Source organism: Plectropomus leopardus, chromosome 1 (genome assembly GCF_008729295.1).
Source record: "Plectropomus leopardus isolate mb chromosome 1, YSFRI_Pleo_2.0, whole genome shotgun sequence".
NCBI lineage: Eukaryota > Metazoa > Chordata > Actinopteri > Perciformes > Serranidae > Plectropomus > Plectropomus leopardus.
Window position 1 is genome coordinate 40457255 of NC_056463.1, and position 14656 is coordinate 40471910.

The 14656-nt window shown below is 35.6% G+C and overlaps 1 pseudogene; it reads left to right on the forward strand.

Annotated features, from left to right (window-relative positions):
* Nucleotides 1-14656, forward strand: part of LOC121942092 — a 223479-nt pseudogene that overhangs the window by 143565 nt on the left and 65258 nt on the right.

A 14656-nucleotide genomic window follows, 5' to 3' on the forward strand; every position in this document is an offset into this window, starting at 1 on the left:
GATGGAGAGAGGGGAAATGTAAATCTTTAATCGTTTCTACGGTTACACCAGAACAACAGATAGCAGAATCAGTTTGGGTCATTATCAGGAAATTCAGTTCAGTAGCTGTTTAATAATATGTTTCCCTCAATAATGAAAATAGCAGAAACAACAAACAGCAAATCCCTCTAGTGGAAATGGTGTGCACCAATTTAATCAGTGTGTCACAGCTTGGACTACAAAGCCAGCATAAATCTGACAAATAAAAAAGAGCTATTACCAAGCCATCTATTGCAAGTAAATTTACCGCTTCAGAGTCACCATACACTTCCCTGCAATGGTGTATGCTGCTAACGAGAATATGTCAGACAACTGAGCTGGCTCAAGAACTTTGATGGTTCTTGTGTTTTCCAGTTCATAGCTTACAAGATGTTCAGTGTACCAAGCATTTAAGCATTCCACAATAAATCCAAGTTTGCCATTAACAACCACCATCCAAATCAGCTCTCCAAATCTGGGAGGCCACTTGTCGAACCATTAGCCAAGATCTTTCCAGTGGCGTATCTAGTGCCACTATAACACACTGTGTTAGCCATCTGAAAATGCGACTCACCAGGGAACTTTTTTCCACAGCTGTCTTAATGTCTTCTCTCAGCACAGTCAAGTCCACTTCTGACAATTTTGTTACCTGCAATGAAGATTGGACAACCTTACTATCAGGTAGATTATATGCAACCATGCTTCACTGACAGGGACAGAAGAATGTTTCGAAAAGAGTGAGTATGTCTGACAACAAGCTTAAAGAAGCTATGCTTAGCTTTGAATCGCATGGTCCAGTGGTCCAAGAGCCCTAAACAGCTGAGAATAATGCTCTAGAAATGCTTTGGAATAGGTGTTTGCTCAGGGAAAGCCTCATAGAATCTGTGTCGACGCTCAGAAATCTTACGGTACAGGAATCAAATTGTCTCTGTATGAACTAGAACTAAGACAAGTTCAACTATGTTCTTACAGGTTGAGAATAACATGCCATGTTGGTTAACTCACTGGTATCTTTGTGCCAACAATGAGAGGAAGGAGCCGCAGCAAAGCCCAATTTTCGTTGGCATTCCCACCAACTGTTTTTTTTTTGTCAGCAAAATTCAAGGGTACTGGTTGTGGCGCTTCCTTCTTATCAGCCCACCTATATGAAAACTGTCTGATTAATTTGTTCAGCTCTATTAGTGTAAGATATTTCCCCTTGATTAAGGCAGCTAGGCACAGTGCTAATTCTTTTGGTACATTACCTTCAAATAGACCATGTAACCAATCAGGTGGGTAGCCAGATAAAACATCAAAATGTGTTTTTGTGTCAGTGGACCCACATGTACTCTCCTGTGCAGTCTGGACATGCACTTGCTCTTCTTTTGTCCTTGGAGGAAATGTTCCTGCTTGAACTTCACTTTCTTGAAACTGGGATTGTTCTCCAAGACATCACCTGCAGACGTATGATTTTGAGGAGCTTGAGAGCTCCTCAAATTCCACTGATGGAATGAGCACCCATGTTGTCTGCAATAACAGAAGAGACAGTATCTTTTACTAGTCTGCCTAAAGAAGCAATGTATAGTCCCTCCTCTTTGAGGCTTGCAAGATCTTTGAACAGTGGCTCCAACACAGCATTATATCCGTATTGTTTTATGTCATCAGCTTTGCAGAGAATGGCTGAAAAGACTGAAGTCAGTGAGGATCGGAGCAATGGCGTCATACTAGCCAGAACCCAATAAACAGCAGTAATTTTGTGCTTTTTTCTCGTTTTTCCGAGCGGATTGCACACTTAAAATTCATCCACATATAGATTGAGAGGAATAGCTGGATAATTATCTGAGAACAATTTATTAGCTTTAAAGTGTGTGCCATCATGAAATAACTTATACTGGGTTTCACAGTTGCTTTGTGCTTCTCTACCACTATTTATGAGGAATTCCTGGATCTCCTCCCTCTTCAAAATCTCTGAAAAGGACTTAAGAGTAGGTACATACTGGAAGCTTTTTCGCTCCCTAGCATTTAGCATATATTCCACCAGAGAAATTCTCCTTAAAATACTTCTTTCTCTCGTAAGCGGTGGACAGAGGACCATCACTCCTCAACGCTAGACTGATGGGTTTGGATTCACAGAGTTCCGTCACCGTCTCAGAGATCACTGAATCATCTAGCTGACAATTATGCTTCTCTAAACATAACTGTAAAATCTATTTCATAATAGGACCTGAAGCTGAGTCGGAATTAAAGTTTAGCTCTTCCACCACCTCATCAATACACCTGTTGGACATATTAAATATGCTTTCAATTTCAGAGAGAGGTGGGCTAGATTTGCTTCATTTAAGTTAGGTAATTATTTAATTTCGTCATCTTAAACGTCTCCACTCTCAACATCTTCTTCATCAGCAAGATCATCCCCTGTGTTTACAGGATTTGCATACCTGTGTAAAAGCTCTGCCTTGAAGTCAGCCAATGAGTGAGGAGTGTGTTTCCGGCTCCTACGAGAGGCAAATGTACCATGAATGTTTGTTTTGAAGTGGCAGTTTCCCAAAAAAACACGTGACAGTTTCTTGCTTTTTTAAATGATAGCCAATATGCTCAAAGTACTCCCTGTCTGTGAAGATGGTGCTTAAAATGCAGCATGGACATTTAAAAGACAAGACATCATTTCCTTCCACATTTCATGAGATGAATGGCTTCTTGTCATATTTGAGTTAAGGCTGCCCCATGTTTTGAAAAAGCAATAACATTCCCAATGTAGACATGGCAGAAACTGTCCACTATGCACATGCCACAGTCTATAATGTTTCAAAAGCTCAGTCCTTCTCAGGGTTTCAATTTGCACATTTTACAGCACCAATTCATTGTGAAAAGGTACAATACAGTTTCAGTAAAAAAAACTTCTAAATGGCTACTGTAAAAGGTACACTTCTGAAGAAAAAGAAAATAATAGAGATATTTCCAGTGTCTCGTGCTGCAATAAATTCCTGTTTTCAGTTTTTCATTAATCTACTTTATTTGATAAATATGTCATCTACAAATCTAAACTCTTTTAGAAACAAAATATCAATCACTTTTCAGAGAATTTTCATACATAACACACACAAATGTGCTAGTTTAAAATTGCTTCCAACTTTTTTCAAAAAGCAAGCAAGTATAAAAGCAAGTAAAGAACTGAGCCACAGCCACTCTCCACCTAGAACAACAAAATGTTGCTGAAAACACGGGTGATGAGAAATCTATCAATTTTACATGTTATTATTGCTTGAAAAGAAACTTGCATACAAATTATGTGGTTGGCAAAAGTGGACTCACATTGACCAACACGTGGGGAAAAAACAAGATGAAATTAACTTAAAAATGCCAAGCTAAGATAGCATTACCAATTCACAAGGTTGAGAGACCACTAGAGATCCATTGACTAAACATGGACAACACCATTGATACAATAAACTTAGAAATGTGTTAGACAATTCAAACAATCTAATATAACTGATTAACAAAAAAAAAATAAAAATCTGCCTAACATTAGATAGCTGTTGTTTCAAATTCTGACTTCAGAAAATGGCGGTACACTTAGACTTGTCAATGCAAAGAAAAGACCAACATTACTTAACTGAAACAACAGTTGAGCAACTCAAATGGATGGAAAAAGCCTTACATATTTTTAATGCTGAATGATGTACAATCCAAATAACTTAATATAGGCCAAGATGGCTTTAAATTGTGATTACGAGTCCCTCTCATCAGATTACATCTCTCAGTACTCACCTTTCCGTCGACATTTTGCACAAGATGTCCAACCTTGACCTGACGTCTGACATTGCTTCATACAAAGCAGATGTGTCCACTGTGCAATCCAGATAGACTACAATAATGCAACTAAAACAGCTTACTGCTAAATTTTATGGTCCAATTTCAAACACTGAAAGTGGCTGTTAATCAGGTTTTGAGAACACAGCGACTGCTGTTGGCTAGCACGTCGGCATTCCACATGTGCAGGCACACTGCATTTTTAGCCTTCAAAATAAATGCGTGCAACCATAAATTTTTAAAGGTGTTTATTTTGCATATTAAAATGATATAAACTAAGCATTTAAATAAAGAAAGCATTAGAAAAAGTAAGGAAAAACACAAACTAGTGTAAATAGTGACCCCATATTTTTACAGATGTTTATTTTGCATACTAAAATAATATAAACTAAGCATTTAAATTGAGAAAACATTTGAAAAAGTAAGGAAAACAGAAGCTAGTATAAATAGCCAAAATAAAGGCCTATGCACATGTATGTAGGACTACAGAGGGAATATGCAAGACTGGCTGTCAAGTCAAGAATGGGATGAACTGAAGGCAGTCATTTCCGTAAGACTCCTAAGACGTAAGGACACCCACAAGTGCTCACGAGATAGATATTTTAGTTGAGCCAAGTCAATATTTGTGAATTGTTGAGTTGAAGCAACATTAAGCATTCAAATAAAGTATAAAAATAAGTCAGGGGTTTTTTTTTTTTTTCAACTTGGTTTAACTAGCTGAATTAAGTTGGTTACTTAGTAAATCAGTATCTTATATATATATATATATATATATATATATATATATATATATATATATATTATTTATACTTATTTATACTGAAATTGCATGTTTATTTTAAACTGGAATAACTTTGTCAGACATTTAAAGTAACAATCTGAGCCTGTCAGAAGTAAAAACAACTACTGCTCAAATGTCCTGAGTGGTTACATTACAGCCTGCAGCACTCTCGCTCAATACTGAACCAATTTTAAAAAAAAGGCTTTTTTCATTAGTCACTTTGACAAAAAAAGACTGGAAATTAGGCTCAGGTTGAAAAATACACAAGTTACCCTTTAAGCTAAGACGAAAAAAATAATAATTTTTACTTCCTTTCCTCTCCTGTTGTCCTCCAGCCACAGAGACTTGAAGCCTGAGAACTTGTTGTTAGACGAGAAGAACAACATCAGGATAGCAGACTTTGGCATGGCATCTCTGCAGGTCGGGGATAGTCTGCTGGAGACTAGCTGTGGGTGAGTGCAACAAGTCACAACAAGTAAATATGAGCTCCTCACACTCAAGAAAAGACACTCACTATTTCTGCATTTCTGTGCACTGTGTTTATCCTGTTTGCTTTATTTTTATGTGAATGTTTTCCTTTGCACCTTCTTTAAAATCCTGTAATCATCCAATCACTGTACTTTAGGTATAAAACTAACTAACTAAAAAACAGTTTTTGTCAGTATTTGTCTGGGGAACATTGAGCATTAAACAATCACTTGAACATGTAGAATAATTACTATGTGACCAAGTGCTGAGGTATGGTGGCATATTGCCTTTCAAGACTTTATAAATGAAAAGAACATATGGTATTAGTACTGGAAATAAAAATGCTTAGAAGGTAGATTATTATTAGATTATGAGTCATTTTTTAAAGAAAGTTTAAAAAAAATAAAAAATTACAATTCTCCTTGATTCCGCTACATGTTTGGAGTTGAAGGATGAGTTGATTAAAATCAGCAGCTACTATAAAAATTCCATGCAGTTATTCGGGTATGTCGCTGCTATCGGGGTCTCTTAGATAACCAATGTTAGGAATGCTAATGAATAAAATAGAGCCTATTTGAAATTATTTTTATCAATTATTGCCAACATTATGAGACAAAAAATATTAAGAGACAAAACTGTGGGATAAAAAGGTCAAAATTATGAAATAAGCAGACATTGAGATAAAGAGTCAAAATTTTACTTATCGTTTACTTATCGGTTTACTTATCGTTTACTTATCGTTTTACTTATCTATAGAGAATATAGGAGATTCATTTGGACAACACAATACAGATTAATATACGGTCACATAATGTCAACTCTTATTACTTACCAGTAGGGCTGGGTAATCTGGCCTAAAAATAAAATCTCTGATTTTTTCACACCAAACCTGATTTACGATTTTAATCAATTGTTTTTCCTTCTTTAAAACCAACTACAAATGACAAAGAAATTACTCAAAACAAGTCATGCTTTTGATTTTAGTAAAAATTAAGGGCAAACTGAATTTCCCTTCTGTTAATATAGTAAACTGAATTTCCCTTTTGGGGTTAAAGTGCAAGCTGCAAACTTGTCTTTAACACTGACGGCTGCAGTAATTTTTCAAAACATATTTACATGAATTCATATTCATATTGTGTCCTATCTTTAACAAGCAGCACAACTGTATCAGTAACAGCTTTTAGTGTTTTTATATCACCTGCACTCCTCTATATTAGTTACAGTGAGTGTTTAGAGAACAGCATAACTTCTTTTAAAGCTGCCAACAGCCCACCATCACTCCAAGTTAGAGAATGGGTGAAATCAATGCAAGGCAGTTGCAAATCACTAAATCTGCCACTGATGACAAGGAGAGCAGCAGAGAGCAGCTGCCATTAGGCACATCTGTTGAAGTGCACTGCACATACGTAAACCCTGCTTAATCTAAAGAAGTACCTTGATCAAATGAAGAATTCTAATTTTAATGTCATGCTGCCATTGTGAATTCATTTTAATTCATTTAATTTCATTTTCATTTTCATTTAAAATAAAAGGTTAAATCATACACATTAATTAGAAAAGTTTAGATCAAAGACAAGCTAATAATTTATTTAATAAATATTATAAATGAAAATATAAATAATAACTATTTCAGTGAGAAAAAATACACAAAATGAACAACAGCTTTGTTTAACTTTTTTCGGTGTGGTCTGTCATGTAAAGATGCTACAGTTTAAACAGTAGAAATCTTTCAGTTAGAGAGGTCCTGGGTGTTTGTCTGCAGGCTTTTGAAAGGTCTGTAGGATCCCGGTTCGTCCAATGGGTCCCAGTCACCACCGTTAACAGCAGGCCAACCAGTGTTTCACAGAGTCAGCCATGTGGAATAGCTCAAGCCCATGCACTCCTCTGGCTCGGAAAAACTGCACAGAGCAGGAGGGAGAAGAACATGGAGTTACTGTGCAAATTATTCTGCTTATAGTTACTTAGTAAACTTTGTCATAATTCACATAATAAGGGACATGGTTCCCCTCAAAATATAGTAGGGTTTTTGTTAGTTCTGTATGACATAAATACCCTTAAACTTCAAATAAAAGCCCTGTCTCAATCAAAAGCCCAGTCCCTTTTACAAGCCCGGTGTGGCTCAGTCTGGTTGCCATGCACTTCATTTTTACTAGAAGTTTACTTAGAAGGTCTTTGGACATGTGAAACCAGGTTGTTGGCAATCTGCCGAATTAGTTAGCTGCTTAGATTTATGGTGCATGTTAAAATTTAATCATTCAGTTCATTTTACTGACAGTAAAATTAACTGAATGATTAAATTTTACTGACACCGTTTAAACGTAAAATTAACTGAATGATTAAATTTTAACACGTACCGCAAATCTAAGCAGCTAACTAAAGAAGAATATTTTTAGCAAATTAAACAAGAGAGATGCAAATAAAGAGATCAGGTAATGTAGAAGACTTTTTTTTTTTAAAAGCGAAGGAAAAATGTCCAGTGAACTATATACATAATTGTCATAATTACATATTTAAAATTGTTCTACAGAATCATTAGATTTGTTTTATTAAAATGTACCTCGTTACCTTCTTCCCATGTTTTTGAAAAAAAAAAGATAAATAATTATAAATAAAAATAAATAAATAGATAAATAAAGCCACTTTGCCCAGATTTCAAAGGGTTTTATAAACAGTTTGATTGATTCATTTATTCATTCATAGTTTATTCACAGAGTCGATTCAAAAAATAAATACAAACATGATTTGAAGTAAAATTAAATATGTGAAATGGGACATCCTGATAAGCTGATACTATTTTCCATCTTTGCTGAGCAATAAATGAAATGTGAAATGAAATGAAAGCCTGTCCCAAATATAAGCCTGTAGAGTTCAATGATTTAAGTAAATAAAAGTTGGAGCTATTAATTGAAGTTTTGCATTAATCTAACAAGATTATACCTGCAATATGATCCATGTATTTGATTTTAAAACATGTAGTGTTTTAGTTGTTGTGGGTGCATTTTACATTAATCTGTTTGTGGGTTCTTTCGGGCCACATATAATTTTTTTTCCCCATGGGCCCCCTAGTGGAATCATCTGGCCCTGGTCTGGCTCATGTTTAGTCCAGTTTTACCTAAATGCCATCGATGACATCTTTTGACCTGCAAATGCTAAAACCAAAATTAATGCGTGAAACAACAGCTGAGGGGTTTCCATGTGTGCAAAAACATGCTGATAGTTTCATGGGACGCAACATGCGATCAGTGATTAATGCAAAGAACAGAGCAGTATTCGTCTGTCAGATTACTTTTCCACACTTGAGTGATGCAGTTTTTATGAAGAAGGTATGATGGATCCTCGTATGAGTAAAAATTCAGATGTGTCTTCCACTTCATATGACGTCAATGGAATTTGTTAAATGTCACTCAATGACGGCTGTGGACAAGTCGCCTGGAGCAGGAAGGATGCACATGTGCTCGGGTGTAATTACATTGCAGTAAGAGTATTTTAACACGATTGTTTAAGTGGTTCGCATCGACTGGTTTTCTATACATTAGCATAATTAAGCATGATGCTGGCAATGATGGAGTGTGTGTTTACTCTGGCAGTTTGGATGAAGCGCTGTTGAACGAGTCGCCCTCTCTCTGCTTCATTAGCTGTGATGAATCCACACAGAGGAGGAGCAGACAAGTTCTCTTTTGACTTTCCTTTTTTTCTTATTATTTATTTATGTAATTATTTATTTATTATGTATTTGCTAATTTACTTTACTGTACTTTATTGTTAGGTGCAGTCTATAACAATGCATCATATTTTATAAGATAAACACATTTTTGTATGTTAAATCTGAATCTACTAGCTAGTACTTGTGGCTGTTAAAGGACCTACTCTGCTCATTTTTCAGGTTTATACTTGTATTTTGGGTTTCTACTAGAACATGTTTATATGCTTTAATGTTTAAAAAGAAAAGAAAAAAAAAAAAAATGCTTTATTTTCCTCATATTTACTGTGCTGGGACACCTGGATTCCCCCTATGTCTGAGATGCTCATTTTTAGGACCTGCCCCTTTGAAACCTGGATCGACATTACCTTTTCTTTTTTTGTGCCGCAATCAAGCGTCTTTCAGAAATATTTAAGCCTCTGAAACCTGAGCAAACTAATTGGATTTATTTTTGAAAACATGGGGAAAAAGGCAATGAGCAACTCTGTAAGAAATGTTTTGCAAACTGCAAGACGTAAGTACAAAATTAGAATTTAACAAATAAAAAAGGCTTGGGAAAAATGTCTAGAAGGCAAAAACTAAAATTATCATACAAGGTACAAGGTACAGTTGATCCCAAATCCTGCTGCATCTTTTTGGCTTCGAAGGAGTAGTTGAGGAGTCTCACAGCCTGGGAAAAGAAGCTGCTCTGTAGTCTGGTGGTTCTGCAGCAGATACTCCTGTATCTTTTTCCAGATGGCAGCAGGGTGAACAGACTGTGGCTGTGGCGGCTGCTGTCTTTCAGTATATTTTGGGCTCTGTGCAGACACCTCACTTCACAGAGGTCACTGATGCTCTGTAGATGGGAAGCAGTGATGTTCTGGGCAAATTTAATCACCTGCTATAGGGCCTTCCTGTCCTGAGCTGTGCACGAACCATGCCAGTTTTGTGGTGTTTCCAGTCATATATTTAAAATTATGTTGCAGAATTGTTATAATTTTTAAGCACTTCAGCACTTTTTTTAAAATTTATTTACTTGTTTATTTTTTATTTTTTTTGTTTTTTATTTTTAGATAATTTTCTTGTGACTTTTTACTTTTTACTTGTTAGGGTATTTGTTTTTAAATGTACTTCGAACCACTGATTACGTTATTTTAATATTGTATTGAAATAAACAGAATTTTGCCACCACCAACAGTTGGGGAGATAAATTTAAAAAATTTAAAACAGCGTATTATGTGAATGAAAATGATAGAATAGTATATCTTATCTCTGGAGCTGAAACCTTCAAACACATGCTTTATTTATTTATTTTTTTGATAATTGTGGCTGACTGTGTTGATGCATATGACATCAATTTTGGCAAGAATGTGTATTTTTGTTTAATCTGTGAATTTCCAGCTCAGCTCCTACAATAAGACTAAAAATACACTGTGGAAACTAAATTTTTACACTCAGACTGTTAAGGTCAAAAATGCTCCATTGAAACCCATTCAAACTGGCATATTTAATCCCACAGCCTTCAAAGCATAAAAAACATGCATTGTATTATTTCTGGGTGTCATTCTTTTGCCTTGGAATTAGTCATTTTTTACTATTTTCCACCTGATTACGTTGTTGTTGTTTTTTTTTTTTAACCATATTTGGCATATGGAGAAAATAAACACTATTTCCACTAGGTGCATTGTTGCAATCAGTGTTGCTGCATATCATTGACATATCCCAGGTTATGATAATAATAATAATAATAATAATAATAATAATAATAATAATAATAATAATAATAATAATAATAATAAGGAGAAGAAGAAGAAGAAGAAGAAGAAGAAAAGACTACTTAGCACGTAGTATATAGAAATTTTAGAAAAAAAAAATCATCGAAAGACATAGTAACATTATGACAAAAACCTGGCATTGAAAGGGTTAAAATTCTGAAAATGGATGAATATTTGATATTTATGATTTGGCATGATGTTGGGTAAAAAATGGTCTTGATGAAAGTAGGAAATAATATGTATGTATAGTCTTTCTTTAAGTTTAGTGAATAATTTAAAAACTTTAGTTGTCTGTCACTTTCTGGGAACAGTGTCGGATGCTGTCATATGTTATCCAACAGGATGAGCCATCGTCACTGGAGTTTGGATTGAGGCCATTTTATGTTAAGTAAAACTCACTTAGCTAACAAACAAATAATCCACATCAGGCGATCCAAGTTTTATGTCTTCATGGATTGTTGAGTAAAGTGGTTCGTATTTCCTCAGAGAGCATTATGTCTGAGGGCTGTGCTGAGATTCACCTGCTCACTTATTCTTCTCTCTGCCGGCTGTGGCTGCTGGCTGAGTGTGTAGGGTTGTGTAATGTTGTGCGTTGACCACTGTGAGTCCTTTCCAGCGTAACCACCTCTTTGCCTCTTTTACAGATCTCCGCACTACGCCTGCCCCGAGGTTATCAGGGTAAGTGCTCTCTCTTCGTCTCTCTGGGTTTCTTTCATACAGTAATAGCAGCTCTGACCGCATTCTGCTGAATGGCCCTTACATCACTGCTCCATCCTCTCTACATTCACTGCACTCGCTCCTCCGCTCCTCTGCTCCTGGCCCTGTCCCCCTCCTTTGGGTTCAACTACACTTTCTACACGCTTTGAAAATCAGCTCATTTTGTTTCTGTGATTCCTGTTTTTCCTGTGGACAACTGGACAAACCCAAAGATGTTTTTTTTTCACTTGTGCACTTTTTGGTCTTTATATGTCCCTTCTAGAAACAGAAATTAAAAAACAGATAATTCTTTGTTTTTTATTTCAAAAATAAAAAAATTTCTGAAATGAAAATCAGCAGTTGTCCTGGGTAAATTAAAAACAAAAAACAAAACATAGTTTAATGCATGGGCACGGAAATAGTGAGAGAAGTGAAGACTGCACTTATTGTTCTAACAGCCTGTCGTCAAACACCACCACTTTGTCTATGATTTCCGGATCTAAAACCCGACACCAAGGATTTGTGGTATGTAATACGCCTCATTTTGTAAGGTGGCCAGATGCAACCTTTGGCAATGTTGACATGGATGAGGTGGGTGCGTCCAACAAACCCTGGACTATCACCTGGGAGTCTGATGTTGTCTTTCTCTTTAAATATAGAGCCAAACCATGATGATTTTTCCTAATCCTAACATGTGCTTTTGTTAACATCCCCGTGTTGTAGCAGTATCCTCGAATGTCAACAGCAGACACAAGAGGACACCTAGAGTGTAATATGACACGGAAGTCAATTGAAAAAGAGGCAGCATAAGACAACTTAGAATGAGAATGTGTTGGTTATAACAAGCACTGTGATGGCTTTGGAACCATATTCTGACATCACTTTAGACTTTTTTTAAAAAGTCTGTAACCTGCCGAAACCTCTGAGAGTGGCAATTGTATTCTGTATATTCCATATCTGGCCTGGATGAAAAAGTAACTACTACTACTACTAAGTATTATTATTATTATTATTATTATTATTATTATTATTAGTAGTAGTAGTAGTAGTAGTAGTATTTCTGTTTCTAAAAGGAACATTTAAAGACTTAAAAGTACACTGACCTTTTTTCACCCTGTTAAACTTCTTAATTCATTTTCTGTTTTAACAAACAGACACAGTATTGGTCAGGACATTTCAACAGCACCTCAAAATCAAGGGACATGTCCCTTCTGTCAATATCCAAATCTGCCTGCAGCATGTTTGCAAGTCATTTTAGGAATCACAGGAAATGAACTGACACACAGCAGACGAGGCTGGTTCGGCAAACCAGAAAAAGAAAATTCAAACACTCCCATAATAACTGGTGCGATGCAGTCAGCATCACAGATTGCTGATGTTACATTGTGGGAATATCCATATATGGGTGGATTTTTCCATTAAACACAACGAGGTGCTGAGACTCAGAGCAGTCAGGGCAATTTACAGTTTGGGAAACTGAGAGAGGTGGATGAAGAATGAATCATATGAGTCTCATCTCTTACTGTCTGTCTGTCTGTTCCAGGGGGAGAAGTATGATGGGAGGAAAGCAGATGCATGGAGCTGTGGAGTCATCCTGTTTGCACTTTTAGTGGTGAGTGACAGCTGTTTCTGCACCTCAACAGCACTTGATAAACTGACCTTGACCTTGTGCCATCAATTTGAAAGTAGACACTACAATAGACTTCACTTTGTGCTTTAAAATTTTTTTTGCAACACAGTGTGTCTCTACCCCAGCTGACTATCAGAGTGACAAATTTAACCCTCTGTGGTATGCATTGTGATGCCAGTTGGTTTAAAAAAAAAAGTATTTTTGGTGTGCACTTTTATGTTACCTTAAAGCAACACTGTCCCATGAGGGTAAGAAATTAAAAAAAGGGGGTAATAGGGGGTAATAGGGGGTAAAATTTTTATATTATTATATACACTAATTTATGGAAAATATTCCAAAATTATTTCTGTTTCTTAGGTTAATTTCCAGAAATCATCATCGTCATATATATTATGATGACTTTCATGCCATAAACCTAGATACACAATACCAAAACCTCCCATGGTGGGATTCCATAATGGAACAATGTTCCAAGGCAGTATTAGCACTTTAGTAATTTTCTGTTAATTATATTTTTAAATTAAGCACATTGAACAATTGAAAATTAAACTTTACTCTTATATTATTGTGAATCTATTTTTGTTAAGGTTTTAGGAAAAAAATGCTGTCAGACCAGCTTTGTGGACAGAGTTAATGGGGCTGAGCCATATGAGGAAGGCACAGAAAAAGGGACTCAACATGGCCTCCAGAAAGTCATGTTACAATATATACAGCAATGCTGGTTTCCTCAGGGACCTGGCTCCTTTTTAGAGTATTGCAGCATGACTAAGGATGTGTTGTGTGAGTGTAAACAGCAAACAAAACAAAAAAAAGAGCATGTTACCTTCAGGCAACATGGTATCATAAAGGGTTAAATCATGGAAAAAGTGCTCAAAAAGTTATGATAATTTTGCAATATAATGTTAAATATTTAATTTTGGTAATTATAAATATAGTTTTTTCTTTTTCTTCCCTAGCTTTTTTTAAAAGCTAATTTTCTAAATCTCAACATTTCTTGCAATTTGAGGAACAATTTTTATCAAGTTACTTGTTGCCTTTTCCCTGTGTTTTTGAAGAAATCAAACCAATTTGTTCCGAGTTCAAAGGTTTGAATATTTGTGGCATGTGAAGCAGCAACAACTAACTGCTAGCGCTAAACAAAAGTCTTGCCATCCTCCGGCCAACACTTTGTCTGTCAAACAGTGGAACTGCTGTAGATGCAGATTCTTTGAAAAAATAATAAAAAGAAATAACATAATAAACAAATAATACTCCTACCTCACCATGCCACACGCACACCTCATAATTGTTCAACAGCAGCTCAGCTAGATAGAAAAATCTCACTAATTATTGTGAGAATTCACAACCAAAAATAACTCTTAGACAGTGTTTAATTTTGGGCTAATATCTACCCAGTGTTTAACCCATTCAAACCTGGACATAACTTGACTTCTTTCAAAAACATAGATTGAAGGCAATGAGCAACAAAAGAAGAAATTACCCCCAAAATTTGCAAAATAATTGGTTAAAAAAAGCACAAGCAGATGACCTGAAAAATTGTTTTTTAAAAAGTTATTTTTAAAAACCCAACACTATTATGATACTATACCATAATTTTAAATATGCAAATATGATCATTTTATTTTAAATATAGTTTTTTCTCTGAACTGTTTTTTTTTTCCCTAGACATTTTTCCATAGCTTCTTTAAAAATAATGTGCTAAATCTACTAATTTCTTGCAATTTGTGGAACATTTTTTACCAAGCTGCTCATTATCTTTTTCCCCATGTTTTTGAAAGAAATCGGACTGATCTGCTCAGTGTTCAGAGGTTTTAATACTT